The sequence below is a fragment of the Zalophus californianus genome, chromosome 4 (genome assembly GCF_009762305.2).
Source record: "Zalophus californianus isolate mZalCal1 chromosome 4, mZalCal1.pri.v2, whole genome shotgun sequence".
In the NCBI taxonomy this organism is placed as follows: domain Eukaryota; kingdom Metazoa; phylum Chordata; class Mammalia; order Carnivora; family Otariidae; genus Zalophus; species Zalophus californianus.
The window spans coordinates 81,004,764-81,022,213 of NC_045598.1; positions in this window are offsets into that span (position 1 = coordinate 81,004,764).

Here is a 17,450-nt window from a genome sequence, read left to right on the forward strand (position 1 = left end):
TCTCTCTTATTCAATTAAATCAATTGTAAGCATGATCATAAAGTATGTTATAAAATGTACCCTATAAATATCAAAAGACCATAATAGAAAAGTTGTATTAGAATAATATTAATAATAGACAGTGTTACCTTTTCACTTTGAGTTTTGGGGATTGATGATAATGCCTGCCTAAAGGCCACATAGCATTTAAGTTCTAGATAGAGATGATTTAAATTGCACTGGGCACGCACAAACATACACATGAATTTATTACATGTATATATATGTATTCAGTGCCAATGTATACTCCCAATTGTTGACACTCTTTGTTGTATTCAGCCAACCTTTATGGAAGCCTACTGTATACTTGTGACTGGGCTAGGCATTAAGGGAAATACATGATGCCAGATGTCAAGAACTGGCAATCTCACAGCAAAATTACAACAAGAGCACTAACCTTACCATTCTGCAGCCCAATGCCAGTGCCAATAGTAAAAGGAAGAGTTACAGGAGAATTGACAAAGACTAGTTGTTGGAGGGGAGATTAGTGCAGAGTTCAGAGGTAAGCAGGCATTTGAGCAGACTCTGTTGTAGTGAAAATGACAATGAGCCGAGAGGGGGAAAAAAAAAGCTCCAGTTCTCTATTCTAAGAGAATCTGTCTTCACTCTCATCTCCTTCCAAAATGGTGATTCTATGTTGTCTTGTTTATATCCCAACTGGTTGGACCAATGAGCTTCTTCTCTCTAGATTTTGCTCTAAGAAATACAGAGGTCAAGCAGGTCCAGACTGCAGTCATTGGTCATGTAAATTGAGAACGGGAAGCCATTTTTAGGCATGAGCACACTGAGAGATATAGAGACAATGTCTATGGAGAGAAGCATGAGAGTTACTAAGTTGGTGGAAGAAGCAAGGACAGAGGTCCATGTGGACTGAATGAGAAAGTGAGGTTGTTTTTGACTTCCCAGTTCCCAGTCTGGACTCAGTTCTATTCCTGGTTATTGAGTTCCTTGAGTTTGGGTTCATCATTACCTCAGGTGATATGAATTAATGTCTGCTCCTTGAAACCAAACCATTACTAATTCCAGCGCAGCCTCATGGATTGAGGCTTTATCTGCAGATGGCCTCTCCTAAGAAAACTTAGAAATTTGATGTAACTAAAGTTTTGCCAAGAAGCCCTCACCACATTCCCACTGAGAAACAATGTTCCAGCCACACTGAAAAACATCCAGTACCTCACCTCACCTGCTGGGTACTAAAAGACAGGTGGGACAGCCTGCCCCAGGGTTGTGAGTGGGCACTGCTCATCTTTGTGAGACAGTCCAGCCTAGTAAGTAAGAATGGCAAGCTACCTGAATTTGTATCCCAGTGCTAACTCTTGGCTGTGTTATCTAGGTCAAGTGCTGTAACCCCTTTGTGCTTAAGATTGTTCATCTGAAAATGGAGGTAATAGTGGTACCTACCCCATAGATTGTGTAAAGATGAGATGAGATTATGTATGTACTAGTTAGACAGTTCTTCATATATGCAAGTACTCAAGAAATATTAGTCATTATAATTTTCAGATTATTTATAACTCTTCATTTCTCACCAACCACTAAGTCCTTTTAATTCTAATTCCGAGATTCCTTAATTCTACTACCAAGATTGCCGCTATACTAGTCCAGGCCACTGTTGGCACTTTCTACTCTCCATAAGTGGTTAACACTTATATATTACCCCTGGTCAAATGAATCTATATACAGAACTAGAGTGGTTTTCTTATAATTCAAATCATTTAGTATCTCCCCAGCTTACTAGCCTCAATGACTCCTTTTTGGCATCAAAATGAAATCCTATCCCTTCATGGTTTTTAAGGCCCTTCTTGATGTGAATGATGCTTAGCTGTCCAGCCTCATCTCTTGCCACTTACTCTCCCTGATCCAGTTTCTGGCTTTGAAAAGTTCTTTTGTTGGGCTTTGGTACACTATGGAACACTCTTTCCCCTTTCTTCTCTCCATGTTCTGCTTATCCTTTAGTTATCAACTTAAACATCACTGCCTCTGAGAGTAACTTTTGATACTACAAGATTTATCTTTATCCTCAACTACAGTGTAAGCAATTCAATTCTGGGCAAGATATGTCATTCCCCATTCTCTAGTCAACATTTAATATAGTGCTTGACACTATTTTTTAAGTGAATGAATGGATGGATGAATGAAAAAATGAATGAATGTAACTTTGTAGTGCATGAAGCCAGTTGGAACACAGGAAGTCATATGCAGGAGAGAGGCCAACAATGAAGTCAGGTTAATATATCTAAAACTGAGTTATCGGTCCTAGTGACCAACAGAGTGAAGTCCAAGCAAGGAATCAAAGCAAGAGCTGAGTACTCCAGAAACTCCAAGGAGCAGGAGCAAGGAGATACCAAGGAGGAATTCACAAGGTACAGTGGAGCCACTCATCACGACTTTTCAAGAGGTCCCTGAACTGGCTTGACTGGTATATGGAGTTCATTTAAAAAGGGTCTCTAAGGGGTGGACAATAAGCAACGGGGAGATATTATTGACAGATATTAAACAGAAAGATGACATGATCAGCCCTGTTTTGGAGAAAGATGGAATTTTCAGCATTATAGAAGGAAGTTTGAAGGAGCGGGACTATTGGTAGAGACATGAGTTAAGAGGCCATGCCAAAAACCAAATGAAAGATTCTGAACCAAGGCAGCAAGGATGGGAAAAGGAAACAGATTGAGGCGACTGTGATCAAACACACATCTGAGCATGCTCAGAATACAATTAAGATTTAGCTTGCAGAGGAAATTGTAGAAACTACCTTTAAAAAAGCAAAGCAAATATAGGAAAGTATAGGATAATTGTATCTTCCATGAATTTTGAGTTTGGATTCAAAACAAGAAACTACCCATCACCTCTTCAGCCTTAGGGAACTACAATGCCAAGAGGTTAAAAGAAACACAAAATAAAGAGACTCTCCCCTAGATGAATTTAGAAACAGTGTTTTCCTTGATCTGGATCAAGCTTAGAACACTAGGGTAAATGTATTTGGCTTGAGACTTTCTGCCTTAAGACTTCCTACCAATCCCTTCCAACAGTCGGTTCCTGATGGCTATGGGCTCCTGTTTGAAGCACAACAGCTCTGTCACCCACACACAATGTCATCCAGGACAGATTGTGAAAGCTGCCAGCTTCCCATTTCACTGAAGTCGGCATGCTTTTCATGCTCCTGACAACAGTGCTGCCATTATGCCCTGGGTGAGGAGACACCTTACCCTAGAAAGTGATCAGTACAAGAAAAATGTGTTTCAGTTGTCTGAAAAGCGAGGAGCTAATTCAGCTTGCTTTTGTGGGACTTCCCTTTTCTAAATTTTAAACAAATGATTTTTGACGGAAACACCAGTTGAGGTGTCACAGTTAAAATTCTTCCCCAAATTATCTAACACTTCTTGGGGAAATTATCTCAGAAGGTTACATAGTGAGTTTATCAAAGAACTGCTCACAGTTCCTGCTCTCTACCTCACACTCTTTCCTACCACCTTCTCCTTTAAAAATATGTCTTGAGGCTAGAACAGATGGTAATCATAGTTGGGTTTTTGTTTGTTTGTTTTGTTTTGTTTTGTTTTTGAGCCCAGGAAAAAAGGGTGCTGAGAAGGGGAAGCGTGGCTTGAGCCCTCTGAAGTGTCTCAGGACTTCTGCAAGGTAAGAAGCTGAGCTCTGAGAGCTTGTGCTAACCTGCCTGACAGCCAAGGTCTTGTTCCTTTCAAAGTAATCTCCCCTGAGCACTCCAAGACAGGCTGGCTGAAGCGGGCTCAATTCAATTTAATGGATGATTTGACAATGGAAAATTGAGGAAAGAAGGAAATGATACAGGCCAGATATCAGCCCAGACGAAACTGAAAGGGTGTGATACCTGTCATTCATTTACCAAGTGGGACGTGTCTGAATGAATAAAGGCTCAGTATGGGGGCAAATTTAGCAGTCTCTGGGGAGAAGGAATGTCCATCCATCCTCTAATCCTCTTTCCTAGTATTCAGACTTCGGGGGCATTACTTGGCAATCTCTGACAGTCCAACTCTGCCCAACTTGGCACACTCCTTTTAGGGCCTTCCTTTTCCCAAGCCAGTATGAGAGCATCAGAAACTGTGGCCTGAGCTCTAATCTGTCCTCATTGCCAGATGTCTCTGTTGTTAGCCCTCCTCCTCCCTCTACACTTCTGTTTATGTTTTCTTGCCATCCAGCTCTAATTCCCAGGTTCCATTGGTAATGAATGACCATTAAATTGGCTGCCTTGGAACCTCTACTCTCAGGAGGTATTCTCAGAGGCATCCCTTCTGGGCAATAGTACAACCCAGGGGGCTTCAAAGCAATCCCTTTCTAACAGTATATTTCTTATTATCCACATTTCAGATGGCATTACAGTCTGCCAGTGTATGAACATGAATAGAAAAGGAAATGAATTAACTAGTTGTGGCTTTCACCGTTTCGTATCACTTTTATGTTATTGCTTACTGCCATTCTTCAAGGGTAGAACAAATGTCAGTATTTGCTTTTAAAAAGCTAGGTCTTCCCGGAGAAGGTCAGCATAGTGCCCTGGGAAGCTTCTGGATTCATTTAGAGGTCCTAATGATTTCTTTCATGGTGCTTTAAAATTACTCATCTCAAACCTATCCTTATATACATCTTGCTTTCACCGGCAGCATTGTAGGACCTCTTGGCATTATTTACTGTGCTTCAGTGGTATCAGTGGGAGGAGGATCCAATTTCCCTTCAGAAAGACAATCATTCATCTTTCTTTGCCCTAAGGCTTGTGTTTGAACAACTACCTTCCCTATCTACAGTTGGAATGCTGGTTAGAAAAAGACCAATCTACAGCCTCGCTGAGAATATAGTCAAAAGGACAATTCTCCACCCCACTTCATAGTATGAATGCAATTTATAGAATAGGTAATAGCAATATCTATCATTAACGAGCACTTATTAGATGCTGGAACAGCTAGATGGTTTACATAGATTATCTCATTGAATCCTCACATTTAAATTAGTAAATAGATGTTATAATTATCCCTAATTTATATCTTTTCTTTTTTTCTTCTTTTTTTAGAATTTTATATTTAAATTCAATTTAGTTAATATATACTGTGTTATTAGTTTCGGGGGTAGAATTTAGTGATTCATCAGTTACAAATAACACCCAACACTCATTACTTCAAGTGCCCTCCTTATTGCCTGCCCATCACCCAATTACCCCTTCCTCCCACCCACTTCCTCTCCAGCAACCCTCAGTTTGTTTCCTATACTTGAGTCTCTTAGGGTTTGCCTCCCTCTCTGTTTTCATCTTATTTTTCCTTCCCTTCCCCTATGGTCATCTGTTTTGTTTCTTAAATTCCAGATATGAGTGAAATTATATGGTATTTGTCTTTCTCTGATTGACTTATTTCAGTTAGCATAATACCCTCTAGTTCCACCCACATCGTTTGCAAATCGCAAGACTTCATTCTTTTTGATAGCTGAGTAATAATCCATTATATATATCTACCTCATTTTCTTTATCCATTCATCTGTCAATGAACATCTAGACTCTTTCCATAATTTGGCTATTGTTGATAATGCTGCTATAAACATTGGGATGCATGTGTCCCTTTGAATCACTATGTTTGTATCCTTCGGATAATACCTAGTAGTGCAATTGTTGGGTCATAGGGTAGTTCTATTTTTAACTTTTTGAGGAACCTCCATACTATTTTCCAGAGTGGCTGCACCAGCTTGCATTCCCACCAACAGTGTAAGAGGGTTCCTCTTTCTCTGCATCCTCGCCAACATCTGTTGTTTGCGGACTTGTTAATTTTCGCCATTCTGACTGGTGTGAGGTGGTATCTCATTGTGGTTTTGATTTGCATTTCCCTGATGCTGAGTAATGTTGAGCATCTTTTCATGTGTCTAGAAGCCATATCCCTAATTTATATTTAAAGAAACTGAGCACCTAAATAATTTTCCCAAATTCAGATAGCAAGTAAGTCACACGACTCAAATATAAGTCCTATCTGTTTCCAGAGCCCCCATTATACTTCCCCAAAGATATCCATTCCATTAGGAGAGAGAGAGATGCTTTCCCTTTGCAGCCTCAGCCACTACCCCGGACTTTGCATTCCTGGTACCCCACTCCAGTGAGTTTTCTTCTGTTCTCCTCGTGCAAAGTTATCTCAGGAATTGTAGTTGCCTATTTCCCAAGGAGTTTCTGTCATGCTGCAAAGCCCTGACTTTTAAATTAGGCTGCCAGATTTCTAAAAGCAATGAATCAGACCTTGAAATCATGTAAAAAGTTTAGGTGTTACTTCTACATGATGATCACTCTCAGATACTTTTCTATTTTTATACCATGTCCTACTCAGTTCCTGTCACTATCATGAATTGTGACCCCAAAGCAAGAAACTTCTTGGAGTATGATTTTTATTGTTGTTGTCACATAAAGGCTAAGAGGAGAAAATGAATAAAGAATGAATTTTAATATCTAATTTAGCGTGGCTCATTTTTTTTTTTTCTCTGTGTCTATGATATGCAAGACACGGTGCTTTATGCTGGGCTGAATCCACAGAGGACAAGAACACACATGGCTTCAGCTCACAGCAGCTGAGAATCTACTGGGGGAAAATATACATCCACACATATTAATAGAAATCATCTTGGGTAGGTTGCTCCACAGTAAGATAGCAATTTACATTCCAGAAAATTATAGCTAAAATGTGCAAGTTGCACACTCTCCAGAACGTTTATTCATTCTTATTCTACAGCAATATATATCATGAGTAGAAAAGATTTTGAGGAGGAAAAGTAATCCAAACTCAACAATGTAGTTTACATTTGTCCTTTCAAGTAAATAATATCAATTTCTACTGCAGACTCCTTAGGCACATGAAGCAAACACTAACCCCTATTATAACTTTATTTTCTGCCTTATTATTATTATAAACTATAGGGAAATCTACTTATTTGTGTTTTCTCACTTTGATTATTTGATTTTTGATTTGATTTCTTCCTAATGACCAATTCTAAATGTTTCTTAAGCCATATTATTAATGGTCACAGTAATTTGAGCTCTAAACATCTCTTTAGCAAGATTCACTATATTTCATCAGTTTTTACATTACAATCTGACATTAAAACTTTTATATTTAAGTTTTGTGGTACTCTAGAAAATATGTATACTTGAAAGTAATTAGGTTGGCTTGGAGTTGCATTATGATACACTGCAAAAGCAATGATTACATTACAGGGATAAAATTCGGTACACGATGTAATCTTTTATGTGACATAAATAACCATATTTATAAGTACAGTAAGTAGAACAAGGCTTTTCTAATAGGAGAGATATGAAACGATCCTCAAGATTTAGCATTGTCACTAAACAAGGTACATAACTGTGTCTACTATTCTACTACTTATTTAGTTATTTATTTTAGAAAGTGGTGGGGTGGAGGAGTAGAGGAAAAGGGAGAGAGAGAATCCCAAGCCGACTCCACACCCAGCCTGGAGCCCGAGGCAGTGCTCAATCTCATGACCCTGAGATCATGACCTGAGCCAAAATCAAGAGTTGGACAGACGCTTAACTGATTGAGCCACCCAGGTGCCCCTCTACCACTTAATTTAAATAAAAAATATAGATACATTTAATATATATGTGTGTGTGCACATATGTATATAAAATTTATATGTGGTAACTACTGAGATTTTTGTAATCACATTCTGATTTTTTTTTAATTTCTAAGAACTTTGCTAGAAACCGTTTCTCCTTTAATTTACGTCCTTTGTTTCTATAGCTTTAGGTGAATTTTCAAGCCTTTGCTTAGCGGTTTTCATCAGAAGAGATCTGCTAAGCCTTAGCTCCGGGGAATGAAATACTTCGCTCTGGGGAGTGCCATGCTGAAAGTGTCCCTTCCAACAACTCGAGGGCTAGAGTCAATGCAGGAGTCTCTCTCACACTACTCTTTAAGACCTAAAGAGATACTTCAGGGCAATAGCACAGGCATCAGTAGGTGCTGATGGATGTTTGGCAGTTTCCCCTCCAAGTTGTAATCTCCACTCAACTTACTCATTGCTATGGGTCCCAGAGAAGACAGTTTGAGAGGTGAGGCAAGCTAGCATCACCTTAGTTATCCGGAGGACACAGACACGTTATCACCTGCTTCTGCTGAAAAGTTAAAGGATGACATTATCTTCTTCTGGCTAGAATCATTTGGGGCTGAGTTTTCACTCTGACAATTGTCTGGTGATGAGGAAAGACATGGGGAATGTGGCTTCCATAAAGCCTCGGAGGGAGGCAGCCAGATTGAGAGGGGGAAGAGGCAGTGGAAAGCACAGACATCTTGGAGAGGGCATGAAGTCAAGGTAAGACATGCTCACGACACTCGGTCATGTTGCAGCTCTGTCCGTGGCTGTAGCTGGGGCAACTCCAGCATCTCTAAGCAGGGAGGGCTCTGTGGCAACAGTCTGGTAAAAAGTGAAGTGGCTGGAGAGGAGACTTAAACACTAAAACTGCAGTGCCTAGCGAGGCTAATGCTTTCGCTTAGTTTCTATATGCCTTTTGTGTCTCTGTCAAATGGCCTGAAGACGCATTATCCGAGCAAGCACACTATTGTTACTAAGCTTAGTAAGATCGTGTGTTTATTTGAGGTGATAAGGCCACTGATAGAGATAGTAGGAAGGGAAAAAAACCCTGCCCAATCACACTGCCACCTCTGCTAAGCAGTACGGTCTGCAGAAATAAGTAGAAATGTATCCGCAGAGCTGGCAGCAAGAGCTGTACCCCCCGACACAGCTGCCGGGACCCTGGCCCTGCCAGGTGCAGGTAACTTGTTCTTCGGATGAAAATTTTCACACACACACACCCCTTATAAAATGACCTCAGTGTCCCTGTGGTGGCACATTTAGAACAGTGCGGCTGAACCCTCAAAAGGAGATACAGAGCAGAGAAGAGAGATGAACTCACCACATTTCTTCAAGCTGCTTCAGCTGGATGAAATGTATCTGTGATTACAGCTCTTTCAGGTCCAAATACTCCAACAGAATTATTTTACATACAATCGTCAGATTTCACTGGCTTTAATGCAGCAAATTGATTTCTCTATGAAGTTTTGACTTTCCCACACGGCAGAATGTAATTCGCTACATCAGAGACCAGCAGCTGCTACCCATCAGTTGACTTACTGCTGTTCAAAAACACCTGACATCAGAATCCCTAAAATGAAGCATGTCAGTGTCTTAGGTTAGATTGTCCAAACGCGGATCTAGAGACAAGGCTTTGAAGGCAAGTAGTTAATTTGAGTGTTAACCCTAGGAAGCCCCAGTAGGGGAATAGGGAAGTAAAACATAGGAAGGAAGGAAGACCATGAAGTGTGCCTTAGAGCCAAGTAGCCACCAAGGCTCAGTCCCACAAGGAAACTGTCAGAGATGGCGTGAGAAATGCCCCAGAAGTATCCCCTACTGAGAGGTGAGGACGGTGGGTTGCTTCTTCCCCAAGTCCCATCTGTCATAGGCTGAAGTCTGCCCCTGAGGACATTTCAGACCTGCTGAAGTAAAACCCTCAGGAGGAGAGGTGCAGGAGCTGAGAGTAGACACCACTGACACATGATAGAATGGCAAGAGCCATGGAGGTTTGGATGGGGCCACATCTGCCATAGTTGGGGTGCCAGAGTGTTTCAGCTGTTGTCAGTCCAACATCTCCAGAAGTAGAGCCGAAGGACAGAAGATCAAGCAGCACCTAAACTTCTGGGCCACAATCTCTACTTCTCCTCAGTCTGGCCAGACAGGTGGCTTAGGACAAGAGCTTTCCCTATAAAAATTCCCGCATAAAATCTTGATGCTAAAGATTGGAAAACCTGAAAATAAGATGTCAACCGCATTTGACCATGTGTGTCCCATCTCATTTCCTCGCTGGGAGGCTGGGTGGCGGGCCCCACATGATATCTGGCACTTGAGAATGAGGCTGTGGGAGGGGATGGGAGCAGGCCAGTAAAAACCTTTATGTATCCAGAACCAGGGCTTAGAGCTCACTAGCCCAAGGCAAAAGGGTACTTGCTTTAAAGCCCAACTATATACAAAATTAAAAGCTAAGGAGATGAGTTAAGAAGTAAGGTCACTAAAGCTAATAGGCCAGAGGGTAATCATTAAAACTAGCTGCCTTGATCAAAGTAAGACTGTGCCATCACCCATAAACCCAATTCTCAGTGGCTGCGTGCAAGCCAGAACTATTTCTCCCTATGTAAAATCTCCTGTTCTTCTCAAGTATGACCCCTGTTCCTTCTGACTGTGGCTTCATCCTTTCCATGTGCCTTGGATCTGCTGAATCCTCTGATTCTGGCTGACAGGTTGGGAAAATAAAGGGTGAAAGCCTGAGTGGGAGAATATTATGGGACAGGCCTGGAAATGACATGCTTTACTTTGGCCCACAAACCATTGAGAGAAACTTAGTCACATTTGCCTCACCTAGATGCTGAGGGACTGGGAAAAATAGTTCCTGATTTAAAAGCAACTTTCTAGCAAACTGTCTCCACTAGGAAAGGGGAGCATGGCTCTTTGATAGAGAATTAGCCATCTCTACACCAGAAGCCAAATCTAAACAGCTCAATAAGACAAAGCATTACTGGAACTAGAGTTCAATGTACTTGGAGAAAACAGACAATATGCCAGTTCTGAAGCCAGCCAGAGACCAGATGCCTCTGGTAGAGTCATTCCTGCCAGTTAGGCCATGACCTGGTTGATTAAATTACCAGGTAGAGTGAACAATGTGAAAAAACTGATCATCCATCAGAGAACAAATCCCAGCATGAAACCCGGAATTTTTTTTCTGTCCCTTCCTTTCATCCAAAGATGGGCTGCCTGGCACAAAATTCAATCCAAATTTGAATTCTACTTAATATCACCAATAGATTTTTTTCACTGGGTTTGTTCTGCATTCAGTGATAAAAGCAGCATACAATTATTTTCGATTGGACCAATGAGATTGTACTGAGAAGTCTCTGAAGATTGTCTGCTGAGTGCCAGTTGTTAATGAATCCCATTTGTCTTTCTTGATTAAGTCTGCTATTACCCCCGTTTAGTCCTGTCACCGACCCTTTAGCAAGAATTTTCATATCACTGTTTAGATGAGAAATTAGCCTATGAGAGCAGCACTCATCAATCAGAAGGCAGTTTATTTAATACAGTTTATAGTTTATGAGTTCAAAAACTGTAGTCTCATACATTAGAAATGGATCACTGTCCTAGGCAGAGACAATCAGGGGGTTCAGTTCACTTGACAGGCATGGAGAAATGACTTTGAATTTGAGATTCGCACTTAGAGAAGCCCTGCAGTATCACAAGCCTGCAGCTTAGTACCAGGAGGCTTTCTCTTCTGATTAGAAAATCCCCTTTGGTTTAAGCAAGGGCTCCATTTTAGTACTTAACCACGCCTTCCTACAGAACTACAACCAGAAAATCCAAAATGAAATTTTAGAATCGACTCACTTCTTTATGACATCAAACTTTTTTTCTTGTTTGCAATATTTTGAAAAGAGCTCCTGTAGAATATTTATCTGCTCCTTGACATCATATAGAGCAAGATGTCCATGAAAATCTTAATTTTGCAAAGAATAGTGCAGTTTCCATTCAGTGGCCACATCTGTATGGCACAGAAGAAAATGGAGCAGATACCTGACAGGGCGATGTAGAGATGGGACCATACACACTGGATGATCTGGTCCTGAAAGAACTCTAGGAGGCCCACATTGCCAGGATGTATTGCTTATTTGATAGTATAGAAGACTGCAGTTATTTTAAGAATTCGATTTCACATCACAATGAAGCAAGCCAGACTTATGGAACTGCTTCCTATAATATTATTTCATTTAGAGCTATAGTTCTCAATTTATTTTACCTGTAGCTCCCCCTTATTTCCAAATCAATGCCTTACCAATAAAGAATGTCATTTGTATACTTGGTTAAGTTTAGAGAAGTAATAACTGACAAACATTTGCCAGGAGTCCTCAACCCCTGCCTCCCACTTGCTGTGGCCTTAAATCTCAGTAAGAGAAATGCCTTAGAAGGACTTAGTCAGAGAACACTAGTATTATCAGAGCATATAAACTTTGCCGTTACCATCAGTCTTTGATGACTATTTGTAGACATATAACTGCAACTTTTGTGACCTCTTCAAAAGTCTTAAATGACCCCATATGATATTGATCCCTATTTTAAAGAAGAGTTTAGGGGTACCTGGGTGGCTCAGTTGGTTACTTCAGCTCAGGTCATGATCCCGGGGTCCTGGAATCGAGTCCCTGCTTTGAAATCTTTGAATGTGAGAAATTGAAACTTCACAATACTTCCATTTACTAGACGTGCTTAAGAGGTACTATATGAATTTGAGTGAGTGAGTGAGCAAATGAAATTTTTTTTTTAAGATTTTATTTATTTATTTGACAGAGAGACACAGTGAGAGAGGGAACACAAGCAGGGGGAGTGGGAGAGGGAGAAGCAGGCCTCCCGCTGAGCAAGGAGCCCTGTGCAGGGCTCCATCCCAGGACCCTGGGATCATGACCTGAGCCAAAGGCAGACGCTTAATGACTGAGCCACCCAGGCGCCCCTGAAATAATTTTTTTAAAGATTTTATTTATTTATTTGGGAGAGAGAGAGAGACAAAGATAGCGACAGAGAGAATGAGCAAGCAGGAACCAGGAGGAGAGGAAGAAGCAGTTGGGCTCCTTTCTCAACAGGGAGCCTGCTTCTCCCTCCGCCTGCCACTCCCCCTGCTTGGGCTCTCTCTCTCTCTCTCTCTCTCTTGCTCTGACAAATAAATAAATAAAATCTTTAAAAAATATAATAAAAAAATAAAGAATAGTCTAGTTTTCCCCTCAGAGTGATGTCTTTTATAACTAGATTGGAGTATGCATGCCAAAAAATGTTTCATTGCAGTCATCCATCAACTATCATTTCAGTCTTTAATTGTTTTAGTTGTTGTCTCACATAAAGAATATATGCTTGTTGTAAAAAAGAAAGGAAACAACATAGAAGTATATGAAGTTAAAAATCAGTCTATCAACTCTTTATTCCCACTTGCCAACTGTAAGCACTTTTAAGGTTGAAGTGTATCCTTGAAACCATTCTTATGCATGTCCAAACACTCTTTGTAATTCTTAACCAAAAAAACCAAAATGAGATTACACCATTGTTGTCCTACAACTTTCTTGCTCTATTTATACAATGTTGTATTAGTCAGTGTTATACAGAGGAAAATATCTCTATCTAATCTCTATCCATCTATCTTTCTATAACGAGACTTATTATAAGGGGTTGGCTCATGCAAGTATGGAGGCTAAGAAATCTCCATGGTTTGCCATCTGCAAACTGGAGACACAGCAAAGTCATTGGTATAAATTTTAGTCTGAGTCCAAAGTCCTGTAAACCGGCGCACTAATGGTGTAAGTCCCAGTTCAAGGGCAGGAAAAGATGGATGTTCCATTTCAAGCAGTCATGCAGAGAGAGGGAATTCAACCTTCCTCCACCTTTTTGTTCTATTCGGGCCCTCAGTGATTTGAATGATGCTCATCTCCCTGGGGAGTCAAGATGCTGTCCTCAGTCCACCAATTCAAATGTTAATCCATCTGGAAACACCCTCAGAGATACATCTAGAAATAATATTTATCTGACCATTCAGTGTCCCAATCTGGTTGACACATAAAACCAACCATAAACATATCACAAGCAATCTTCCATTTTACTATATTCATATATATCATGTTCTTCTTATTGACCGCTAAATGGATGTACAAACTTTACTAAACCATTACTCTACTGAAAGGCATTTAGGTAGTCTCCAATATTTCTGGTAGAATGAAACAAAATTTGCACCTTTTTGAACTTTTTCCCTTGACCATTTGTGTGCAATTCACCTTTGCTGAAATGAAAGCTATGTATTTCTAAACTTTGAGTAAATCTCCCCAAGATAAAATAAAACTTAACAACTCTTAATTCTCACACACTTTAACATTCACTTTTTCACAAGCTGATGTTCTTGAGATACATTCATCTCACTCACGGTTGACAGAGATTCAAATACAGCACAAAACAAAAATATAAGTTAAAATACATGTGATAACTCAACCACTACATATTTCTACCATGCTAAACTAAGCTGTTCCATAGCTGTCTGAGTCTAAGAATAATTTATATCAGTGTTTTATGAGATTGTATCATGTTCACAATACTTTGGAAAATGCACAGAAGTAAATCAAAGAGTATATTCAGTTTTGAACCTACCTTTTATTATTGTCGGGATGAGTTAAGTTGTGCTGCAGTAACAAATTAATTTGGACAACCATAGCTTTTACACAACGATTTAGTTCCTACTTATCGTACAGGCACATAGTATGCTCATCCTACTGCTCAGGGCAGCAGGGCCCTCTCTGTTCTACATTGTCCCTCGGGGGGGACTCAGGCTGATAGAGGTTCCTCTTTTAATTGCACTTTCTGGAACACATGGCTTCCTTGATCACCGTGTCTGTGGAGGAGTGACTGTGCACAGACATGTTTGGTTCTGTACTATCACTACTAAAGAAGGTCAGCCACATTTGCTTTAATACCATAATGCGAGCTCTGAAGGCTCGAGTTGTCCCCAGTACTTCTACCTCCATGCCAGCGAGGGATCATCAGTATCTCCCATAGTGCTGCTGAAATCCTGCAGTGTGCAAAAATGGGACCTGTGTGGGCCACTTTCTTTTGCTGTCCTGTTCTTATCGTCTTTGCCACTGCCACTGCTGACTGCAAATGATAGACCAAGAATTTCAATTTATTTCTCTAGTTATAGGAGATATGTTCCCTGTCTCAGCATCATAGCAACAGAATGAATGCTCCAATATTTTAGGTCGAGAACAATGTGATTGATCAAATCTTGATTGATTCATGTAAATAATCACAAGGATTTTTTTAATTGTTCACATTTCTTCAACTTTATACTTAAATACAGCACGCCCAGCTGATATGAGATTCTGCAGTTCATCATGTGTCTGTTACAATATGTTGGGTAATTTACTTTTCAAAAGAACTCCTAAATCATTTGATGTATTTCAAACTCAGAGACAGGTGCAAGATTTGTGATGATTATTTGGTCAAAAACGTTATGGTTTTTGTAAAGACTTATTACTATTTTAAAAAGAAAAAAAATTGGAACTCTTTAAAGAGCAAACAGCAGGTTAAAATAGGTGTAGCTTTTCCTCCCAGTAAGAAATTCCTGTTGCTGGATAGGTTCTGTGGCAGACACTCGACTTACCACAGAGGCTCTCGAGATAAGATGCCAAAAATCTGGTGGGAAAGAGAAAGTGAGATTTATGCTCAAATCTCCCCAATGAAGCTTCATCACCCAGAGTTCTGGATGGTTGTATTATCTCACCATTCACATCTCCTGCATATTTATTCAAAAACAATTCTTGGACAATATTAAACATCTCATTCAGTGCTTGGCACAATAAAATTACTCAAAATAACTCCAAAATGTGAGTCCTGCCTTCAGGAAGCTCACACTTGTGTAGACACAGCCACAGTGAACTATTTTTTAGAAATAAGTAAAAAGTAAAAGAAATAGATCTCCCAAGATTAAGTCTTGACCTTCTCGATGCTACTTCCAAGGCAGATGTTCCTTCAAGCCGTGAATGTTGGTTTGGTTCGTTTATGAGAACACAACACTGAATATAGGTCAGTGGCAAGATTTGTGGCCCCATTAGGAGATAAACGACTTGCTGAACAGAACATGAGCGAGGCAAAATGGATTATGAAAACTCTCATGCTGGGATGAACATAAGGTTCTGAAAGCAGAGAGCAGATAAAACAAGGCCGGTGAAGAGACAGAAAAAGAATCAGGGATTTCAGGGAGCACAAAGTGGGTGAGGCAAGCACACAGTGAAGCTTTCCATTAGCAGCTGGATTTCCAGTGGGGTCCAGGATCCCAGTGAACTTTCTCACTAGTTTATTTGCCAAGGGAGAAAATGTGGTTTAAAGCTTAAGAGGAGACTCTCAGACTTCCGATTTGTCAAGAAACTGGACGTGGAATAATAAGAATATGAACTCTCAACCAAGGTACAGATTCTATTTATTGAGACAGTCACCTTGGTATCATTAGTCACTTCCCTCTTTCCCTATATGACCTTCCAGTTGCTTCCTAAAGTCAAAACTATCAAGAGGGGGCCATGAATTTATTTGGGCTACTGCAGTCCAGGGTAGGGAAAAGAGTAATGGACAGAAAGTCAGAGTCGTGGGTGCTGATTTGGGTTCTGTTTGTAATTAGCAGTATACTGTAACCAACAGCACTTATCTTTGTGCCTCTGTTTGTTCTCATCTGTAAAATGAGCGTCTCTAAGCCCCCACCCAGTTCTACTCTTCCTGCTAGTTTCTGTGGTTCTATTTTTTTCCCATTTCATCTGTCAACAAAGTGAAAAGCAAATTTTACCTACTGTTGCATTTAATTTACTATTTACATTTCCTGAATATTTGATTGTTAATGGACTGGAAGAAAGAAAATTGTAGAAGGTTTCTTGTTAGAGTCATTTGAATATCATTACTAAATCTACAGCTCTTATCAAAGCAAAGCGAGACAATTGCTCCTAAGCCTTCCTTTCGGAGTCACTCACAAATGAACACATTTTATTTTAATAGAAAACAAGAACATTTTAATTGCCTGAGCTAGGTACTTTTATTTTGTTTTATGTGTGCAGTCAGAACCAGACCCTTGTGGATAATGTTAAAAGATGGATATTATTTTCCCTGAGCTTTTTTCTTTTTTGTGTAAATTACAACAATTGCTTGGGGGATTGGGCATTTGGACAAGCCATAAAATAATCAGAATTTTAATGCTGTTTGGTGGCAGCCTAGGACTCTTTGAATTAGTGGCTAGATTAACCATTCACAGGTATAAGCATCCCATTCCTAGCTGGATTTAATTGTCCTGGTCATTGGGGGAATAAATTCTCTCAGTTGGTTCAAGGGCTTAACAAAATAATTTCTTGAACACAAGAAAGTGACCCCAGCATTTGTCACTTGGTTTTCCTTAGGTCTAATGCTATGTCTACACTCTGCCAAAATAACGTTTAAAACTGAATTGCTCATCATCCTTTACTAAAAAAAGTATGAGTCCAACCCCAAATCATTTAGCTGCACTTGCCAAATTGTGTGTGTTTATGTATGTTTCTAGCCACAGTCTTAAGTCTGTTTATACTGTAAAACTTTCCAGCAGGGTTAAAAACCACTATCTCAAGAAAACTACCTTCAGAAATAGCTACAAAAAAGACAGGGTATAGAACATTCAAACAACAAATGTCTTGGATTTGGTCTTGGTCACTGCTGGGAGTTTCAAATGCAATCTCCGATGAGATGGATCCCAGCCCAATTTTTAGTTTGATGAGTTTTTCTCTCTCTTTTCTTTAGTCTAATTACTTTACATCTACTCTGTCACTTTAACG